This window comes from Chaetodon auriga, chromosome 8 (assembly GCF_051107435.1).
Source record: "Chaetodon auriga isolate fChaAug3 chromosome 8, fChaAug3.hap1, whole genome shotgun sequence".
Classification (NCBI taxonomy): Eukaryota; Metazoa; Chordata; class Actinopteri; order Chaetodontiformes; family Chaetodontidae; genus Chaetodon; species Chaetodon auriga.
The window spans coordinates 20,437,621-20,460,633 of NC_135081.1; positions in this window are offsets into that span (position 1 = coordinate 20,437,621).

Here is a 23,013-nt window from a genome sequence, read left to right on the forward strand (position 1 = left end):
CATTTGATGGCCCTAATTATGTTTAATTCAAAACAGCTAAAACAAGATAAGTGCAACCATATGACTGCCAATTCAAATTACAGCTTCCTTAGAGGGGCCCCCTCTGTGCCAAGACAGGGGGATGTGAAAGCTTAGAAGCAGTTCAGAAATAATCAAGTTCATATTCTGTAAAGAAAACAAGAGAATGTGACACCTTAAGTGGCACAATGACCACTGAAAATGAAAGTGAAATCTAAATCTGAATTATAACAATTTTATTGTGATTACAATTGCGCTAAAAAAAAGTGCATAAAAACAGCCGTCATGTGTAGAAATCTCCTTCATACAATCATGTGTTCACAAAGTGGTGAGCCTCGTTCCATCCTCACTCGTGAACAACTGAGCCTTTCCAGGATGCCCCTTTCATACCCAATCATGATACTACCACCTGTTACCAGTGAACCTGTTTACCTGTGGAATATTCCAAACGGGTGTTTTTGGAGCATTCCACATCTTTCCTGGTCTTTGAAATGTGTTGCTGCATCAGAAAAATAAAAAAAAATCACAAAAATCAATGAAGCTGATCATGAAAATATTAAATATATTGTCTTTATACTGTTTTCAGTTGAGTTTATGTCAAAAAGGTTTCACAAATAATCACATTCTGTTTATGTTTTACACAGTGTCCCAACCTTTTTTTTTTGGTATCCAGGTCGTATTAGATCATTACTTAAATTCCATTTTTGCAAATCTTTGATTGTGTCACAAAGAGGCTGGAGCAGATGCAGGAGACGGTCTGCTTTACTGAAAATAACAAAAATGAAACCACAGGAAAAGGCAAACTGAGCAGACGACTCAAAAGAGTGGCACAAACTAAACTAGGAAGAGGATGAACTGGGGATGAGGTGCAGGTGGAGAGATGGGTGGAGAAGCTCAGGTGAGGGCAATTAGGTGAATGAAACAGGGGAACAGAGAAGGAGCTGATAGCTGGGAACACGGGGAGCAGGCAGGACTAACGAGGCTGATGCATGGCAGGAGTGGGGAGAAGGTGTGGAGGTCAAAGCAGGAGAGGTGTACAGGAACACAGGATGGACACACAGTGCAACAGACAACACAAACCCCCAAAACAACAAAACCAGAGAGGACCGTGACAGATAGATGTGTTAATGACCGGGGACATTTATGAGGTTTCAATCTCACTGCATTCAGAGAGAGATATTATACTTTTAACTCTATACACTAATTCCCCACCTTGACCAGTTACAACAGTTAAATGCTACTGACACACTGATGCGTTGGTAATGATAATTCTTTAACACACTATATCATAATGTTACACTCAGAGGAGCCTGTTTTCAGAATTATGTGCACTTTTATTCTGATCCTTTCAGTACATTTTGCTAATGTTGCTTTTACTTCCGCCGTCACGGGTTAATAAGCTACAAAGCTGACACTATTATCCTTCATTGTTACTCAAATTGTCAGTTGTTTGAAAACACCAACAATTTTCCTGCACAGTTGCTGTTGCTCTCTCTGGAGTGCCAGCTGAAAGCCCACACTGCAGATGTAAAACACGGGTTACTGAGAGCTAAAGTCTTTATTGTCTGGATTAATAACCCCATAGTCAGTGGTAATGGTTTACTGGGAGCACTGTTCTTTTCTTCTGCCATCACGAGGCGTCAATCCACTGAGATCTGTAGAAACGCCTGAGGGGAAGCTCAGACGTAAACTAGGAGGAATAAATTGTTCAAGAACTGGCTCCAAACCAGCTCTCCGTGTGAAACTCGCTCCTCCTGTGTGAAATGTCATCTAATTACAGTTCTGCATATTTTGAGTGTCTTCAAATAAAGAAAAATAGTAAATCATGGTTATCCAACATGCTTCACAGTCTCACCTCCACGTGGGATGATTGTTCAAAGGTCAGTAAAACACATAATGGCTCGGTGTGATTGCAGCATGTTATTCTTGTTGCATTTGCATAGAGATTTATTGGAGCGAGGATGTTTATTTTCACTGTGTAATTTATTGCCTGAGAATGTGACCGTGTGTGTGTGTGTGTGGCAACAACAGGTTTCACATGAGTATACTTGGCTGTAAAAGGTGTGTTTGCATCTGTAATGTCTAAACAAGGTATAATTTATGACTTTTACAAAAGGCTGTGTGCGCAATGTTTGGTCCAATTCAACATAATAATCATAATTTAGATTTTCAGAGTGCTGAGAGTGATGCATTAGCTCTTATGTTTCACTTAAGAAATACTATTTAAAATGAATTGCAATGAGCATTAGCAGTATCTAATTCCTGCATTATGACATTGTTGAAAAGTAACAAGCAGCGAGTTATTGGAGAATATTAGAAGTGTTCTACTAAATAAAAGCTCTGCAGAGAAAATGGTAAAGTGGGTATGGAGAGATGACAGTGTAGAAAAATTAGCATGAATGTTTTCTTTGAGAGTTTTCAAGCACTGATCTCCTTTGAAGGGTTTGGAGTTGACGCTCACCGGGTTTGTTTGTCACATCTCTTGATCCAGCACCAGAAATAAATGTATTCACACACGGTCACAGCATCACGTAGATAGATTACAAGCTTTTCTACAATTCAAAAAGAATACATCTGCATTTAAATTCGCTAAACTGTGACTTTTCCACCACAGAGCATCTCTCAGTCATGAGCGTCACTCATATTGTTTGATCCATAAACATGCAAACACAATGAATGTGGGCCCGTTGGGGCCCGGAGCCCTGCGGCAGTTGTCTACTTTGCTCGGCTGATAATGCAGCCCTGCCGATAAAGCTCTATTGTGTCTTTTATCCCCATTTTCCACTGGTTAGATACTCTGAAGACATTTTGTCAGAGGCTGAGAAATGCCAAAAAACTCACATTTTTGACCAAATTTATGTTACATAATAAGTAAAACTCAGATATAACATTTTCTCACTGCCTCACTGTGAGAAAGCATCACTCCACACACACACACACACACACACACACACACACGTATATATTCTGTATTTCTATGTTCTTATCCTTAAACGATGCTGTATTACTTCCCGCTAATTTTGGGGAATCATTTTCTACGGCTGCTACGTTACATGGAATCCTTCAGACGTCTGCTGCATCATTATAAACACATTCCCCTGTAATTCAGACTAACATTTGGTATTCTGGGAAACGCTGGCCTCTAGACTAGAATTATCAATTACGCTCGGGGTTTGAACAATCCTTGTGTGGGCAACATGACTTTGTAATAATCGACCCACCAAACGTTCTGTTGGCCTGAGGAGGCTTAACTGCAACACTGGAAGAACAATTATGAAGCGCAATGCTCCGTGAGGCTGCACTTCAGCACAGCAATGCTCTGAGTTTAGCAGCTTTAATTTTAGAATGGTCGCAATCTTAGTTTTGACCACGATCATCTGCACAAAACTTAATGGCAATAGCTGTCATGATATTTCATTATGGACCTTTCTGTCCTGGAGGGATTTCGTGGTGTTGCGTTTGGTTGTACCTTCACAGCTCCACACACCTGGCCAATCACGGCGTAAAGGAATCGGCGTGCTTCAAACAAAGCGCCCGTCGGATCATTGAACAGCACCTGGAAACCCCTCCAACGACACCTTTTGCACAATTTTTGTAGCTTTCCAGGACTGACAATCCGATAATCACGGCCCCTTCATGCGATGATTGGCCAGATGTGTGGAGGCGTGAAAGTCCCTCACGCTCTCTTTTCTCGTCACTTTTTGTGAGTACAGCAGAAGTTTTTGCCTTTCACTGCGGCCATTTTTGCCTTCAGATGTGGTTTGATGACAAATTATACAAACTTGGCATTCAGATATAGAGAAATACTCTCTTTAATATGCTTTGAAGCACAATAAGCACAATGAGCCCCTTAGCCTGTTAGCAGCATCCAAGACTATAAATACAATGTTTTTTCAATGGCAAACTTATCCAAATGTTCTTTTTTTTGCCTTTACTTGGCTGTGAATGACTTGTCATGCAAGTGCTATCTGATTTATAATCAAATATTTGTGCAACCGCAACACTGTTCTCACAGCTGCTCCTAATGAGATATTTATCTTCTCTGCATTATCACCCAACCTATCCATGTCAGAGAAGACACTATGTGAAAAAGTGGCCTTCCAGCAATGTGTTATCTCTGTGTGGCGCATGTGTCCTGTGAGGCACTGCTGCTTTATGTCTGTGAGCAGTGTACTGATTGCTGTTTGTATCTCTGGGGGTGTTTCAGTTATAAAGGAATTCCCAACAATGAGATCAAAATAAACTGATGAATTATAAAAACAAAAAAAGGTTTCGCTATACTGCCTTTGAAGCTCAGCCATGTTGGCAGGTATGGGGCACAGTGTCAGTTCAGATCTAGCTGATTGTGTAACATGCCACCCTCATTCAAATGAAGCTCTTTTGGATTACCCTCCACAGTCATTAGATCAGCATAATAAAGGGACTCTAGCCAGTGTAAAAGGAGAAGGAGGTGGGGCGAGGGTCGGGTACTCGGTGTGATAGACAGCGACCTATAAGGCCTACACGTGAATGGGGGATGCTTCAGTGAATTCACTTCCTCAGTTTGTCCCTGGCAGGCCCCAAGGTCACGTCTGCTCGCCTCTGAGGAGGCTTTTGTCATGGAAATCCTGTGGATAAAGTTTAACCCCTAGAACAATCCAAAACCTGGCCCTCCATGTTCACTGGTCCCCCCACCCGGTCACCCCTGCTCCAATCCAGACGCAATAGGCTGCGAGTCCCGTGGCAGATCCTTGTTACTGGACCTGCCTGCAGATTGGATGGATAAGTGTTAAGTATGCTTGAGTGGGGGTGACATTGTGTTCTTAAATTTAACACAGATGTTGCAGAGGGTGGATGGGAGAAACAGAGAGAGAGAGAATGAAATCCATCTGTGACAATGTGCACAAATAACCAACTGAAGGAGAAAATTCTGTCCCACAGTGGCACATACAAGGAAAGATAAAAAATATTTGGGACCATCCAGCGCCAAGTTCCCCTGTGAGGGCAAAGTTAAACAGGATCGCTCCCCGATCCTCGTCGAGCCCAGCTTGTTTTATGCTCGCAAGAAGCGTGAAATCAGTTTAGACACCAAATACACGACTGTACACACTCCATGCATCCTCACTATTCATGTAAAAGTAAATGTGTTCATGTCAGTCGGCTGACTAAAATGTTTTTCATGCCAAGAGCACGATTCATCTCTTCTGCTGTACTGCTGATTCACCGTGATCTCATCCTCTGCTCTGCACAGCGGCGTGCCATCAGATTTCCAGGCTGCGATCTGTGAAACTCACTGTTTGCTGTTTAATGGTACATTTAAAAACCAAGGACATGATCTGCTTTAGAAGCTGGCCGTACGAAACAAGAGTTTACAGCTATGTTAACGGCTCCATGAGGCTACACTTAAGCATGTGCTACTTTGAGCAAAATGCTAATGTTAGCATGCTAACATGTTCCCGATCTAAAAATCCTTTTGTGGTTCCAAACAAAGCTGTGCGAAGTCTGATAATTGCCTCAAGTGATGTCACTTGAGGCAGCGTCTGTTCGGTCTGAAGACAACCGGTTTGAAAATGAAATAAATTGGAGTTAGAGTGAAGTTAGAGGAAGTCATCTTGTAGCCCACTCCTCACCTCTGCTTTGGGCTAGAGGGTCCTGGCAACATTAGCAGCTACTAGCATAACATGCCTGAATCTGCCGATGGTCGGGTTGCATTGTGGGTTATGCAGGCGCCAGGTTTTGACCAGAAAGAAGAATGTCTGACATAAAAAAGACGTCTTTGCTGCATTGATGTTGGTCCTTTATTTTCTGACACTCCATTCAGAGTGCAGTGTTAAACAGGTGGAGCAACATTTTAAAATGGTGATGTTTAGCAGGTAAGATTTACTATGTTCACCGTCTTGGCTGAGTATGCTGGTATGCTAATATTTAGTAATTAGCACTACACACAATGTATACATGCAGCTGTTGGGAATGCTGGTACCTTTGCAGGTATTCCACAACGAGAGTATTGGACAGATTCAAAGTTTTACCTGATGGTGGCGTTATATGAAAAGGTGATGGGCCAACAAAGTGGTTACAATTCAACCTGAGAGAAACACGTCTGAACAAAATGTCATGGAAACTCATGAAATATCTGTTGACATACCTCAGTCGAGATAAGACTGGTGAACTGACTGACATAGCATGGCTAAAAATACAGCTGCCAGTTGCATGACAGGCAATGACAAGGCATGAAAATGACTTTACACACTCAATTCAATATGCTTAAGTAGCATGAATGACGAAAGATTCTCCCCCTGAAAGTTGCATTTAAATAAATCACTCAGACTCAATAATAAGCATCTGTTCCAGTTTTATGAGTGTGCATTCATTCGCATGTGAGCATATCTGTGTGTGTGTGTGTGTGTGTGTGTGTGTGTGTGTGTGTGTGTGAGCCTGCTTTACTGCCTTGTAAATGACACATCTGTGTTGCTGTGTATTCACCACCTGAACAGTCAGATTTTCCTGATTCTGTGAGGATATCATCACTCCCTCTCTCTCCACCCTGATGTGTGTGTGTGTGTGCGTGTGTGTGTGTGTGTGTGTGTGTGTGTGTGTCACTTCCCACCTTTGAACACAAGGTGGGGCTGTGAGACCTGTGCTAATCACCAGACCTTCCTGCCTCATGTTCCTCATCTCTCTGTACTTTTTTCTCCATGTTGGTGCTGCTGTCATCTTGATGTCACGGTGGTGGAGTGAAGATGGCGTGACGGTGGTGGTGTGTGCATGAGTGTGTGTGTGTGATGAGTGTGTGTGTGTGTGTGATGAGTGTACGTGTGTGTGTGTGGATTCCTGGCGGTCTTGTTTTCCCTCTGCCGCTCAGGGATGGCAGCACTTGAGTCTGGGAGACATTGATTTGGACGGGACCGCCGCTCTGTGACGAGACAAACCACGGCACGCCAAGGTCACTCAAACCCATCATCTTTCTATTCAAAGCAGGACGGGCTCTGCAGTGAAGCGTGGGGAGGACGGGCTGTGTAAAAGCTTCCCTTATAGTCCCTTAAGCATGGAAAAATGAACTCCCAGCTCAGAATCGTTTGATGCTCAATGATCCTTCAAAGCTTTAAATTGTTTTACCAGGTGTAATCGCCCTCCTGAAATGTCACAGAAAGGCAGTTGGTCTCAAGGGACTTTTATAGCTTTTCTTTGATAGTATTGAGTTCTTAAAATCAGCGATAAGTTGGTTTGACAGTGGGTTTTGGCTGGGAGAGAAGAGAGGTTACCACTCAGGTAATGGCTAAGGTAAAGAGTATGCCTCTGCTGTCACATGAAAACCTTGTATTGGCAGGTGGGAGAAAAAAATCTAATTTGCTGCAGGTTGAAAAATCAAGTTTAGTGTGTCTCTCACGCCAACAGACCAACAACTGTTTCACATTTTATCCCCAATTCTGACATTTCTGGGCTCAAAATGGACATAAATGTTAGTTAGTCCCTTTAGAATAAAACATTCAAATCATCGAAATTGGAGACATGAGGTTTTTCCAGCGAAACAGACCCCGTCCAAGGGTGCAGGGGAGCTCTTTATGGCTGTCTTGTTCTATTTCAGGTTCAATCATGTGAAACTCACTTTTTAAGTGGAGCTGGACTCGTTCCAATTCAGTCAGACTCAGGGCTGAAGAGTTTGCTGCAGCACAAGAATGAGAAAATACTTAGTTTATTAGAATTAAGGGGTTTGTGTTGCCATTATCGCAACTGAAACATATGGTTTTTAACGTTTCCTCTTTTCCCTGCAGCTCTATTAACAGAATAAATAATGCTTTTTCTGGTTCTTCACCTTAATGTATCCAGGGAGCAGGTTTATGGAGCATGCATGCTGTTTTTGCATCAGCAGCCTGGTTTTCATTCATGTACTTTACACGCAAACACAACTGGGAGTTCCCCAGTGCTGGTGGCCAGTCAGTATCTCAGCTGGAGCAGCTGGGTGTTGGACTTAACCCAGCGACCCCGTCCTCCATGTCCCAGTCCAACAAAAACATATGTCCTGTCACATCACAGCAATTTCCTCTCATTTTTAGCCTTCAAAATGGATTTTTCTTGTTAAAAACTCAGTGAGAAGCTCACCCAGAAAGAATACTTTCATGTGCTTGTTCCTAACATATTTGTGTATATATCCTGAGCTGTCATCTGAGGATCAGCTTTCGGTGTTCCCATTACTCTAACCCATCTGATTTATCCATTATACTGTTGCTATCAGACTCTAAAACCGCTCTTTACTGCCTTCAGCTGTCATTTCATGGGTTCCTTGACACACTTCACTTCTCTGCAGCCTATTTTCCTCAGAAAATGTGACTCAGCTCAAAGTCCTGTGCTGTCAGCTCCACAGGAATCCCCTACAGGTCACATCCATGCGGTTATCCTCAGAGTATGGTCTCCTCTTTCTCCACCAAAACCATCAGCAGCATCTAGGCTTGAATGTGGGGGAAAACCCTCTACTGATGACTCTTTAAATAGGCCTCCTAAATTGCCATATTTTTCTGCATTAAGGCTCCCTGTGGAGTTATGTTTGCATTTAATGTTTCTCACGAAAATGCATTTTGAGTGTCCTTAAAGACAGAGAAGCCTGCTGAATGAATTTCTGTCCTCAAAACATTTGCAAAAGCAATTTTTGAATCACTTTGTTTACATTCGTCGTTGCTGTCTTCTTCTTCTTCACTGCCTTTGTTGGTGCATTGCTTCACTTTGTGAGTCGCCCAAGCAGCAACCGCCAGGTCTGACAAATGAAGCTGATGCATAAGTGACAAAAACTGCAGTTCCTCAAGTGGCCACTTGAGGCTGCCTCCATTCCCATAGACCCCCATATTAAAATGTACAGCTTTATAGCAGGAAGATGCTTACAGCCTGGTTTGTGTCTCTATAGCTAATTTCCTTGTTCATATTCATTGTTCATTGTTTTTTATAGAATTCACCGCATAATTATGAGCATGGCCGCTATGAGTGGGCCACTAGGTTTCAGCAACCAGGCTTCATTTGGCTGCCTCTGCTGCTCCCACCTTCCACCTCTTTGCTCATTTTTGCATTAGCTGGGAGTTTAGTGGAGTCAGGCGCTTACTGAGCTTCACTATGGCTCTTCAGACACCTGTGGGTGAAGTGTAGACTATGGAGACCACTTCCATGTTTACGGCGTTACTGCCACCAACTGTCAATCAGTGAAATTGCGTGAAACCAGCAGCAAGGGTGTGAATCACATCACCATGTGCTGCCGTGTCTGCATGTGCATTCACAAGGTGCAAATGAAACACTCCTAAAAAACATTTCTCCATAGAATTACTATTGGTCAAAAACTCTATAGACTTTACTCAGAACCAGTAATGAAATCCGAGCAAGAAAGCACATCTTAAGATAATTAAGGACATAAAAGCTTGAAAGTGAAATGCTCTAACATACAAAGTGCTTGGTAAGAAGATTTATCGTGTCAGACAAAAAACAAGCACATGTGGCCTTGGTGTTGCTTTTTGCAGTAATAGATTTTTTTTCTCTTGTTCAACAAAAACACATGACTCAAATGAAGCACTACACTGTTATTTTTGACACAGCATGGTGCTTCGCCTTCACCCACCTACTCGTTTGTCATTTTAAAATCTACCCTTCAAATGTTTCTCCAACTGGGACTCTTCAATAGAGTCATTTCAGCCCTGCGGTCGGGCTAAACTTGAAGCTGAGAGTAGAAGTGAATTGCTCTTTATTTGTGGGAACCACTTTCTTTACCCCCGTACGGACACAGGGTGCTCACAGCTTGGCTGCAACAAGGCTTCAATCAATCAGCAGCTATTCAAACACAATCAACCATGTTGTGCCACGGAGCCACATGAAATTCCTCTCCAATTACCAGCACAATCACATCTGATTGCTCATCGTGTGTGCTGGTCAGTTTCCAGAAGGTTCCTGTGCTCGCTGGCTGTGTGGGAGCCTGATTTCAACTCCATGACTCAGGCTGAACTCTGATGTGTTCAAACAGCATAGAGCACATGCATTGCGCCACGTTGCAAAGCGCCTGTGTAAGTTCATTTAGCATCGTTTTTTCACAGGTTACTTTTTACTGTAACTACCAGATGTTTCTCTGTTCCTTGTTTTGTTTATCATTTTTCCTTCTTTTGGCAGCACAGGCACTTTTACCGGCCAATAATAAAAGCTGCAACTGTGAACGTAACTGAGAACGAGAAAGACAGCGCTGCCGCTGTTTGTAGTTATTTATTCATACTCCACACAAACACACATTTTCAACCACTTAACATCCAGACTCCTGACATCCTCTCTGTCTCTCTCTCTCTCCCCCACAGTAAAATATTAATAAACTGTTTTGTTTGCGGTTCCTCTCTCAAGCAAATACACTGTGGCCTTATCGTTTGCATCATCCTCCGAGCCTTAACGGCATAGTCTAAATAAGCAGGAGAAAGCATTTAGGAAATGCTCGCTGTGTGGGTTGTTTTTCTGCTCGACAGGAGGAGATTAATGGTCTGTTTGCATTCCCTGCGTGCTGTTCATCGCTGTGCTGTCCCAAGAAACACGCTGCTGTATACATACTGGACATATAATGGGAGATAAATGTAGCAGGAGGGGGAAAACGCTTCCTGAGGGATCGCTGTGCAGATAAGAATCAGTGTAGGAGGAATTTACTGGTAACAGATGTCATGTCCGGAAACTAAGATGCAGTTTATGCTCATGTTGCGGTTTGTTTTCTTTCTGTGTTTAGCTTCTGACCCCTGGACAGTCGTGGAGACTTGTCATCACGACACAGTGTGATGCTGCAGCCTGCAGGGATGCAGGCAGAAGCTATATAAGTGGCTGCTCAGAGGGTCAGTTTGCTCCGTCAGAGCTGCTTGTTGGAGTAGCTTTGGAAACTCCCTCCCCCGCTCGGGGTCTGTGGTCCGACCATTTCTGGAACTTTCTGAAACCGATGATTTGACGTTCACACCTGCTTCGTGCTGTGATTGGTCACCTGTGAAGAGGTGAGAAAGGCGCCAAGGATTGAACTCTATTGCTCGAAACACCATGAAAATACTCCAGGAGACACTTTGTAAAAATGTTCTTCATTATCACCATATTTAAAAAATATTGCTTTCTGAATTCAGTGCCAAATCACAAAATATTGTGAGCTGGGAAGTCATGATGAAGATGCTAAAAAAAATAAGTAGATTACAAAAAAATAACGCTTTGGTCGCGACGCTGCCAGCTCTGTGAAAAAGTTTTCAGACAGCAACATCGATGCTCTGAATGTGAAATCAGCAGCAGGGGGCGACAGTGCTTCCCACCATAATCTCACCATGCAGCTAAATAGACGCTCATAAATCATTAAACCATAAACATTTTTTGTGTTAGTATATGTTTTGGAGACCTTTGCCTTTGCTCTTCTGGGAGAGTGGGGTGGGACATTCTAATAAAACTTTGGGTTTCGTGGTGCTACATACAGACATTTATGGGACGCTATAGCAGATTTTGAGATTCGGGGAAGCTGTGACAAATGTTGGATTATAAATTTGGGATTTAGGTATGTTTAATGTTTTAACAAACCTTTTGAGATTCAGTTTTGGGATTTGTGTTGAAATCCTGCTCAGGGCCCACAGTGGCTTGTTCTGGCCCTGGTAGGTGAGCGGAAGCTGTTTCAGTGTCTTTGAAAATTATGTTATTTTTATAGCCAAGCAAGATGTTTGGCAGGAGAAGATGTGGAAAATGTTTGTTTATTCATCTCTGAAAGCTGGCGGGTTTGCACATTAATCCCTTGGGGACAGATTGACGTCAGCCTTTGAAGTCCAACAACATGATCATAATCCCCTTTTGAACTCAAACATAATTGGTATCAGTTGCTGAAAGGAGGCGATGAATGAAGAAATGACTGAAAACGGGTCTCGGTGTCGCTTTACATGTTAATTATTTGGCTTATCTGTGTAATGAAACAGCAGATCGGTGAATAGATGTGTTTGAAAAAGCGAAAGGTTTCGTTCCTACAATCTGAAATTCATCAATCAACATTTCAAAGGGAAATAAGTAATTCATCATCAAAACATCTTGTAATGGGAGGAAAAGGTCTGAAGATGATGATAAGTTATAATTCATAATCTGCTTTTTATTGAAGAAGAACAGTCACAACTCAAAGTTTGGTCTGAAAACAATGTGATACAATCAGCTGCAATCAAAGCTTCACAGTCTGTGCCTGACAAACTTTTTTCGCCTCAAGTTAGAACAATATTACCTGCATACAAAACCATGTGCTGTTTGGAATTCACTGTCAAGAAAACGTGTTTGTCTGAATGGTGGATGTGTTTCATCATCATCACCATCATCATCATTCAGCAGGAGAAGCAGCTGTCTGCCTCCAATCCAGTCAGCTACAGATATTTAAATGTTGGAGCTGAACTCTGGTTCTGGAATACAAGAGGAGCAGCTGGAAGCCCAAATATAACTCTTTCCACATTCCACCTGGTCTCCGGTTTCTTCTTTTTCCATCACGCTGATCGATTCTGATCACAGTCAGAATCTTTGCTCTGTGTTCCCTAACGATCTTAATCTACGCCTGGAAACTCTCGTCTTTAAGCTTTGTCTATCTTGACTCAAGCTGTACTTTCTGTTCTCTGCTATCAATTTGTTTTCTGGAGAGCCGGCAGGGTTTGCATGCGTTTTGTTGAGTCGTCATTAACAACCCGTTGGATGTTATTTGTGGGAAGAAATCCATGCAAACATAATTCATGACGGAGGAGAAGCTGTTTGCTCTATTCCAGCCACATCTATTTTTAATGATGTTGACTTTTCCGGCGGAGAAAAACAAATCAGGACACAGTGAGGACGGCATGCAGTGCTGTGTTTGCCCTGCAGGTGACAGCAGTAGCATATTTAAAATGCAAACATATACATGCATACACACGTGTGGCGTGAGCGCACTGAAGCACACACAGAAGGAGGAATCCTCTCTATTCTTGTAAATGAGATATTCCACTTCTTGCTCATATCCTTCCTTATAGAAACAGGACTGATCGGCTCCTTCTGACACGACTTCTTCCCCAGAAACCAGCACTCGGCCTTCGCTCTGTCACTGCTTCAGTCAGCTCGAGTCTCTCCGGGCTTTGCTCTCTGCCCTTTTGTCAGAACGAGTGTCACCGCAAGAAAACAAACCATCAGCAGATCTGTGCTTGTGTGGAAATAATAAAGCAGAAAAAAACAACAGTTTCAATCAAAGAGGGGGATATTTCTTTCACAGTTGTGCACAATTCCAATAATGTCTTCTGAGATTTGAAGTGCTGAGGGGAGCAGCTCAAACCCTGACTGCTGCTGTTCTCACCAGACTCCAGCTGTGTTTTTCCCACTTTGCCCACTAAAAGAAAGCAATGCAATTGCTGACTTCCCCCTCGGCTTTAAAGCGGTGACAAATAAAATTAGGTTTTCTTTGAACTCTGTGTGCACGTTTGGCCCTTTTTCGTGACAGGTTCATTGGCTCAAAAAAAGGAAGATAAAAAGCAAATCACATCTAAGGTTTGCATCGAGTTAACTAGGATGCCATAGTAACTGCTCCGAGGCACTTTTCCGACATTTGGGACAGTAGTTTTCAGCGAGCGCGCGGCGTTCACGGGCAGATAATCTGATATAATTGGTAGAAACCTTCAGCACAGAACAAGGTTTCCTTCATGACTTTGCTGCTGGAAGCTGTGAGCTTTTATTAACCTTAATTCATCCGGCCAAGGCTTTTGCTGAGCACGCATGTTGTTTTCCAGGCCTGCTTCACATTCATACAATTGCACACATTCTCAGCTGGAAGCTGTCCAGCTCCACCTCTGGAGCAGCTGGCTGTTATTTGCATCTCTCCACAGCAACAGCAGCGGCCACATAAGGTAACCCAGCAGACAAAAGGATTACTTACAGCAGCTCAATCTTTCAGCAGAGGGCCATTGAAGAGCCCGTGAAAAGCCAAAGGCCGCATAGATCAGCCGCTTCAGTTTGCTTTTATTGGGCTGTCTTGGAAGTAGAAACCATCTCATAAAGTCATTTTATACGACTTGAAAGTACTCAGGAATGAGAGAGGAGGTCTAAGATTTGGCAAAAACCGAAGCTGCCCTTAAAAGACAGCCTCCCACAGAGAGAATAAAGAGCCCTCGGCTGTGCAAAAATTCAAATCATCACCTAAGCACAAGCCTATGTATTAGATTTAACCTCATGTAACATCATCTCCCTGCTGCTGAGGATCAGAGTGCAGGTTCGTCTCCGTAATAACCTTTAGCGAAGACATCCTCCTGGGCAGCGAGGGAGGCGGAGGGGGGGGGCTCCTGTGTTTTGGGAGAAAGTGATGAGGTGGTGGTGAAATTAAGAGTGAAGAACGTGAGCGAACTGTGCGATGTGAAGCGAGGAGCAGCCGGCAGAGACGCCTGTTTGTTTTGTTTCTCAGGCAGAAAGACGAGGAGGTCCAGTGATGTTCTGGCTCTCGGCAAGCTTGTTCGGAGAGGAGCCGTAATAGTCAGATCACAGAGATTTCACACATTTTCCGACAAAACTCCCATTTCTCTGTGTGTGTTCCACTTTTAGGAAGCTGCACGAAGGCCTGCGGTGCAGCCTTATCGCCACTCGTGCTACAATGATGTGACTGTTGTCAGTTACGCCGCTCGGCATTTATTTGCGATGCTTTGTAAAACCCAGAGGAAGATAAGTAGTAGAGGCGTTTAGGTGGAGCATTTTACCACAGAGCGTGTCGCCATGCTGAGATCTTCACACCCACGCGAGAACCGAAGCAGCTCACAGATGCAGCACTGATGGCGAACACACACACACACATACACACACCAACATTTAGACACACATGCTTGCATACATATTCAGAAGCACACTTGCGTAATTTACACATCACTGCTGTTTAAGGGGGAAGCGTTGTATCTCCACAATGTTTTTAGTTTTTGCAGACCAAATTATGAACTTCAGAGTCCGGTTTCTCCTCTTTTGGTGGAGGCTAGCTGCCTGAAGCTCTCTGAGCTAATACGTCCTGCAGCAGTTTGTACACTGAGGACCGAATTGGTATCAACCCTCATCAAATAAGAGAGGAAGCCAACTCCCAGACTGTCCAAGTAATGGAGCAGTCCTGGATTTAGTGACTGGAATATACTCTAATCTCTGAATTTCTAATTGGAATCACTTATCTACTTGTTACAGGAGAGAGTAATCACATTACTGTAATGGCAAACAACCCGTGCTGATGGTATTTCTGACCTCAAGTAATGACTTTGTTAACTGCAGAACCAACCGCATTGGTGATTACATGATATGAGGATGTAGTGAAACCAAAAGTCTGATTCATGCAGTTTAATTCTGATATTTACCGAAAACAACACAAAACTAATGTAATTTCACTTAAATAAAAACTGAAATAATGAGCCTGAGGTGACTTTGCACAATAAAAAAAATCAAAATCTAAAAGAATTTAGTTTCATTTATTCCACAATAAATTGAGAAAATCATGCCTTTTTGTTTTTTTTCTTTTGCTCTGCAGCCTCTCGGTCCAAAACAACACCACTGAACTCTTTCAGCTGATGATCTTGAAATTCTTCAGCTCCTGTGCAATTATGAAAATCAGAATAAGGGTTACAAGGTTTTCTGCAGTGTGCCGTTCACACAGAGCTTTTCAAAGCCCTCTCTCTCGCTCCTCTTTGCTTTTTGCTGCCATTCAGTTGAGTGAATTGCATTTGTTTTGGGGGTTTGTTCATTTGAGGGGATAAAGTAAAGCATATTAATAGACAACTGCGCTCCTTTTTTCCTCCCTCCGGTTGAAATTGCATTGAGAAGGAAGAGCAGAATTGTAAAACACATTTATCTGCCACAGACAACGTCTCCACTCTGAATAATTAATGCTCCAGGCTTTATGTGTCCTGCTGGTTTGTCCTTGGGGCGTGTTGACTGCGGGCTCTGAGAGTCCAGGTTCCCGACGTGGACGCCCGCCGCCGTACGTCAGAGCTACGGAGCGGCTTGACATTCAGAGGGTGTCGGCTGACTGGACCAAACATTTCTTCAGTAATGGAAACAGATAATCGTATTAAAAGCGGCTGCAGCGACTGTAACTGGTGAAGTGATGCAGAAAGGAAAGTAATGAGTGTGTGACAGTAAATAAGTGATCATATCGCTGTGATCACATACAGTAACTGTACACATTACACTAGTTAGAGCATAATTTGAAGCATGTTACATCTGTTTAACTCTGACAGGAAATAATGTTGAGTAAAATGAGACCAAAAGAGCAACAGACGAATAAATATTTTAAAGACGCTTTCTTCATATTACAGGCTAGAGCAGAATGATATCATCGCAGTAATGGCCTGATCTGACAGACGTGAGCTGCCTGCAACAAAAACGAGCATGAGGCACAGCACTTTGTCATTTACTCCCTGTTTTGTGCCATTGTGAACGACAACTGATTTCGTATCTAGGACACCTCATGAAGCCGTGACAGCAACAGTAGCATGTGAGAATGTTTTCCTGCACTGGCCTACTTTGACAGTGTCCATGACGCCATGCTTGTTTGTCTCTGGACGCTCTTGTGATGCACGTGAGGAAAGAGCTGAAGTCGGTTTGGGTTCAACATGTGTGTGTGATCAGCTAATGTGAGGCAGTGACCACCTGGAAATAAATAGATGGTGATCTTTGCACTGGAATCACTTGGAGTTTATCCTGAAATATCAAAATGCTGCAAATGGTTTTCACAATGTGGGTCAGTTGCTGTGATCTGGGCACGGCGCCATCGCAACAAGACAGTTCGACTGAACAAGAAATATGAGTGTAAACAAATAGAAACCGGCGGTTCCCAACCTGGGGTTTGGAAACCCTCCAAGGGGCCTCAAGATAACTCTCAGGGGTCACATTGAGTTATCTAAACTGCTTATTTGGAAGTGAAAGCTGAAGTCATAATGGGGGTTGTATTTGCTTATTGCAGCGCGGCAGTTAGCATGGTCACCCCACAGCTCGGGTCTGATTCCAGACTGGGGCAGGGCCTTTTTGTTTGTAGTTTGCATGTTTCCTCCAGGGTCTGCGGTCACCCCACCACCAAAAATATGCATATTAGGTTCATTTTCCTGTAAGGGTCTTTGACCAAGCACTGGCTTTTTTGCATTTCTTGCAAACACTTTGTGAAAGTCTGCTAAAAATAGCATGCTGCTAATTAGCATTAGCAAATACAAAACACATTTCACTTGTTTTTAAAGGATTTTTTGGGGGCATCTCAAAGATCCTGGTTAAGGTTAAATGAAGATTAATGTCTTGGTTCGTTAAAGAAAAAAAGAGTCCCCCACTTTGTTGGTCACGTGTTTTAGCAAACATACGAGTCACAGTGATAACATCAGTTTCTCTAAAAGATAATTGACTGCCGATGTTGGAAAAACCTTTCGGATCACCTTTCTGTTGATCTGGAGGTATTTCCAGAATCTTCAAACCATCTGGATGAAAGAAAAATCCATCCACTGAATGATAAAACTTTACTTTTAACTTGTTCTCCATCCAGGTAGCCAGCAGCTGCCGTCTTTGTTTTGGCAACAGAGCCTGAAGTTGTAGATAAGTGAATAAAAAAAGTAATAAATACCAAGTTGGAAGCAAAAATGTGCGTTCTCTTCCAAATATTTTTAAACCGCTCACATTTGTGCTGCAGTATAATAAGATTTTTCTGTACAAATATGAAAACCAGGCTTAAAGTTCCTTTAATAGTAGTTCATTAAGGCTCATTTACTTTTTTCAGTCCAATAAATCCATTCCGTTGAGTAAAATTTGTCTTTATTTGAGTGAAACTGTTCATCCATTGGAGCGAGAAACTGAAAACCCTCATTGTATTTAGGTCTCACAAACACTAATTGTACTGATATTCTCATGAACTAACTCTGTGCCACTAAAGCTACAACTCATCAGACTATAATAAGAGTGCAGTGACAGAGACACGGCGTACATGTGAGACTGGTTTAATTGCTTTCAGGCCGACAAAGATGTGGATTTTGAGGTGTCGAGTGTGTCTTTTCCCCCTGAGGTCAAGTGTCTACGGGAACACGAGGAACACGGCATCTGAGTGCCTTTAACAGCACGGCGGGCTGAGATAATCCTGCAGACGAGGAAAGGCCTCTCTTCTGCTTCTCATCTCTCACATTTTCCTCAGTACAGCGAGAGGAATACAATGAACCTTAATCCTGCACTCAGTCGCCGGCAGCTGCAGCTCTCACTTCGCCTCCTTCACATTTTGATAATTGGAGGCAAAAAATCAGCAGCATTGATTACTGGTAAGTGTGGATGTAGAGGATTTAAGTCGAATTAAAACATGCTGTTGCACATCACAGAATTCCCCCGCCGCTCGGCATCAACACCAACACATTTAAATCCTTGAAAGAGTTTGTGTGGTTTAGCTGATGTTCTCGGCCGTGGGGTCAGCTAATCGCCGTCAGCCGTTCGCTTCATCTGGATTGTATGAAAGGGAAGAGCGGCTTAAGCAGTTTGGATGAGTGCAGGACTAAAAAAAGGAGACTCGTTGTGCAGAGCTGAAACTCTAATTTTGACAATTGATCCAGACAGAATACTAAACATCTTCTAATCAGACAACAATTCAGATACCTTTAAACGAGGAGGTCGGGGTGCAAATCGCTTTTTTTTTTACACTCAAAAATGATTGTGCCAGTTTGAGGGAATCATACAGCTGCTGTCGGAATTATGTTCAGCTGCGTCATTTTTTCCAGTGTGCTGCCTTCATTGTGTGTTTATGGAGGGGTGGTTGGGCGAGACGGAGGGTCTACAAAGTGTAAAACATTCCTCCCTGAGGCTGAGGTATTCATGCTGTGGTGGTTTTGGTTACATGTTTCGGCTTTTTCAACATTTAACCAACCTTAACCATGTGTTGTGTGCCCCTAACATAATCAATCAGGAGATTAATGCTATATTATTATTATATATATGTGTTTAATAAATTGCCTTTATTAGAGTTTTGGACTGTTGGTCAGCCAATCTTCCTGCTTTAAACACATAAAACATATTTTTAAATGCTGATTTAAACACATCTGCTGGTGGAGAGTGGTTAATTAAAATTGCTTTTAAAATCAGGGGCAGGGTGGTGTTGGATATGGGTTGTGCGGATGTGTGTTTTCTGAGCCCACTTTCCACCAAACCACCAACCACTGCCTATCACCTGTTTGAGCCTGTCCTCTCACCTGTTTGCACCTGTGCTCTCACCTGTTTGAGCCTGTCCTCTCACCTGTTTGAGCCTGTCCTCTCACCTGTTTGAGCCTGTCCTCTCACCTGTTTGAGCCTGTCCTTTCACCTGTTTGAGCCTGTGCTCTCACCTGTTTGAGCCTGTCCTCTCACCTGTTTGAGCTTGTCCTCTCACCTGTTTGCACCTGTCCTCTCACCTGTTTGAGCCTGTCCTCTCACCTGTTTGAACCTGTCCTCTCACCTGTTTGCACCTGTCCTCTCACCTGTTTGAGCCTGACCTCTCACCTGTTTGAGCTTGTCCTCTCACCTGTTTGAGCCTGTCCTCTCACCTGTTTGCACCTGTGCTCTCACCTGTTTGAGTCTGTCTCCTGTGCACTCTGCCGGCCACCAAAATACCACACAGCTAATTTCAGTGTCAGGAAAGAATAACCAAAGTGTTGTTGCTTGTGCTGGTTGTTGGATTTCAATTCACTGCTTTGCCTCCTTTCCAGCTTGTGAGAGCATTAATAGAGAAGGATATCTAAAATAAGCATGAAATTACAATAATGTCTGCAGAGATCTGAGGCAATTTGTCTCTGCAGAAGTCTCTATAATCCTGTGTGGCAGAGATCTGTGCAGAGCTTCATGTACAGTAGACCTGTTCATAGAAGAAGAACCGCTCGGGTTGAATTTTCCTCTTCGTAACCACACCCGTACAATTCTTCTTCTTCGTTTTTTCATTTTATGTTAATGTTTAAACTGCAGTCTGTCAGATTCCATCACTGTGAGATTTCTTTAAACGGGAAACTTTTATATGCATCACAGAGGCTTATAAATATTTATATCCTCAATTGCCTTTTCATTCATTTTCTTTAGCTGTCTGTTCTCTGCTGCCACCGTGACCCAGTTTCCCCCCATGGGAGTCAATTAACTGGGTCTTATTATATTGTAACTTACCTTAACATGGTTTGCGCAGGTCTGTGCAAATGTGTCCTTATAAGAACGCCACATGAACTTGTCTGTGTAAGAAAATAATAGTAGACATCTCATGCTGACAAGAATATTGACAGAGCATCGCTGCCTGAACGCCTCCCTGGAAGATTTGAAGACTGGTGCACACAGGAGGGAGAATAATTTGACGTGGCAGCGTAACAAGAAGCGTTTGAACAATGCAATAAACGACAAAACACTTCCCTTTTCTCAACAAACCCCCAGGAGCTATTCAGGTCTTTTTAATAATTCCGCGTAGCTCCTGCTGACAGCCGGGAGCATTGATTATCATTCCCAGAAGTTGTGTGTGAAATAATCTGCGCTCAGGGCTTTGTTGACGATAATTGACCTGCAGGTGCCTGAGGTGTTCACGCTCTTTTAAGTGGAGCAAGAAGGTGAGACAGCAGGGAGGTGAAGGATCAGGTGCTGCCGGACGGCCGGCTGTCTGTCTCTTTGTTCAAAAGGACAAATCTTTTGGGTGAGCCATCTGAACCGAATCACTTCCTGAAATTATCTGTTCGTTTCTCTGCGGTTCAGCTGAGCTCTCGGTCAGTTTTGAGTGAAAGTGTTGGGACAGACTGAGTCATTCAGGAGGAATGAGGCGTTCAAGACAGCAAACACATAGCTGCAGTGACTCAACAACACTGACCTTAAACTGCAATCCAGATACACAGTATGACATTATCTAGACTGATAGTATATGCACGTTACGATTAACGTTAATGCACGCACACGCACATAGTTACAAGGATCCACTCACTGAACGGAGAGCAGTGTCTTATCTTACATTAGTGGAAGGAAACTGCATGCTGAGAAAAGATGAGCAACACGATTAATCTTTTCTAATCATATTCTGACACAGCTTTTACAGTTCTTATTACTGCACACTAAATCGCTCTCAGGCTGAAACACGTGATCTCATGTTGTAAAATATATGAGCACCAAGTGTGGAGGCCACATAATCACAGGACATTAGAAACTGAAACGTCAGGACCTCTCAGCACTCCTGGCACAAAAGTTGTGATCACTGCCTTCATCACTGTGCTCATGTACATCAGCTGTGTTTGTTCTGCAAGAGCCTGCACGGGGGAACAGGAGGCCACGGGTTAAGGGGTAGCTGGAATAGACTGGCTGCAGAGGAGGAAGCTTTTATTCCTGGACACAAGAAATGATATTGCTCTTATGTGGTCTCTGTGGCAACATTTGCAGCATGATGTAAAACCTGCACAGCATGTTTAAGCAGCTCTGTCTCAATAGTTGAGTAAATACTGATTGAACATATCTTAAAGCTGGTCACTGAATCAGGTTTCTGGGTGCAACAAAGATTGTAGTAGGGGAAACAGGAAGGAACACACCAAACCCAAACTGGGGATGGGAGCAGGGAGTGATGGGAGTTACCTCGCTGGATGGGTACCAAACAATAAAGTGTCTGGGTTGCAGTGCCCTGAGGAACAGGTGGTGCACGGAGAAACTGTTCAAAAACAGGATAAAACCACAGGATCTGGGATGAGAGTTGGAAACAGGTCCAGCCGTCTTTGTGAGGTTTGTGCTGCCTCACAACAGCAAAGTAACGATCGGCCTTAAAAATGGGAAGAAAAAGCCTCCATCCCCTACTTTGATCATCACTACGCCGCACTCAGATATCATCTGCACTTTTTGGCAGAAACGTCACAGAATATGTTTTGTCTTCTTCCTTTTTATTGTTTTGTCTGTTTCCACTCACCTGCACCTGCATCAGCCGCTGGATTTCCAAGAAAGAAACTTTCTATACCCAGAAAATGAACATGATGACGGTGATAGCCGAGAGAGAAGAAGAAAGCATGCGTCACATGCTGCTTTATTGAGGCTGCTGTCAGAGGGGAGTTTTCAGTCTCTGCTTCTGCTGTGATGGATTTCTGCCTTTATGATCGTTGAATGTAGCTCCAAAAATTGTGAGTCTGAAACCAGAATCCGTTAGTACTCCATTGTAAGCGAATGACACCCAAAGCTGATATTTATATCGGTATTTCAGACACTCGACGCCCGCTCTGTTATTTCACTCCACTTTAGCTGCTGGAAACATGACATCACATCACACGTCTGATACTTCAGGTCGGCTGGATGATGGCGACTCCACAGATGTGCCGTCTAACCCATGTGGCGAAAACAACCAGTGTAGCATCTGGAAGCTAAAGTCTTTTTTTGGCTTCTCTTCTGAGTCTGATGACTTTTATGATGTGTTCTGTGATGCTGACCCATCAGAGACTTGAGCTACTGTTCACAGCTCTGAACACGGTGGAGGGAAACAGGAATGGTGTTTTATTTCCTGTAACTGAACCTGCAAACGTTTGAATTTCACCCTCGAATCAGCTGCATTATGGCAGCGACTCCTGGTCTTAATGGCCCCACCTCAGCTGGACCAGGTCTAAATTATACTCGGTCTAATTGGGTCTAGTAGAGTCTTCATTTACTGTCATTGTGTCTAATGTTGATTTCAGACTTCGTGATATCGGCCCAACAACTGATGGTTTTATCCTGTGTGGTGTATTACAGTGGACATCTTACAGAAAGACGAGCAGCTCAGAAGGTTTTTGCCTTGAAATTAAGTTTATACTGAACTAATGAGTAACAGCAAATATGTTGAAGGAAACATAATGCTGCCAGAGTTATGTTTTATCTTAACATAATGAGGAAGTCTTAATTAACACACTGTGCAAAAGTTGCTAAATGTTGATATTGAACGTATGTTTACTGACAATGTGTTTCATATGTCGTCCACCAAAATAGGCGCCTTGCAATGAACTCTCCACTCGTAGTGACGACAGCGTTATTCAGCTGTTTTATGGTAATGTTCAGGCACTGGCAGCACTTGGTTAATGTTAAGTAAAGATC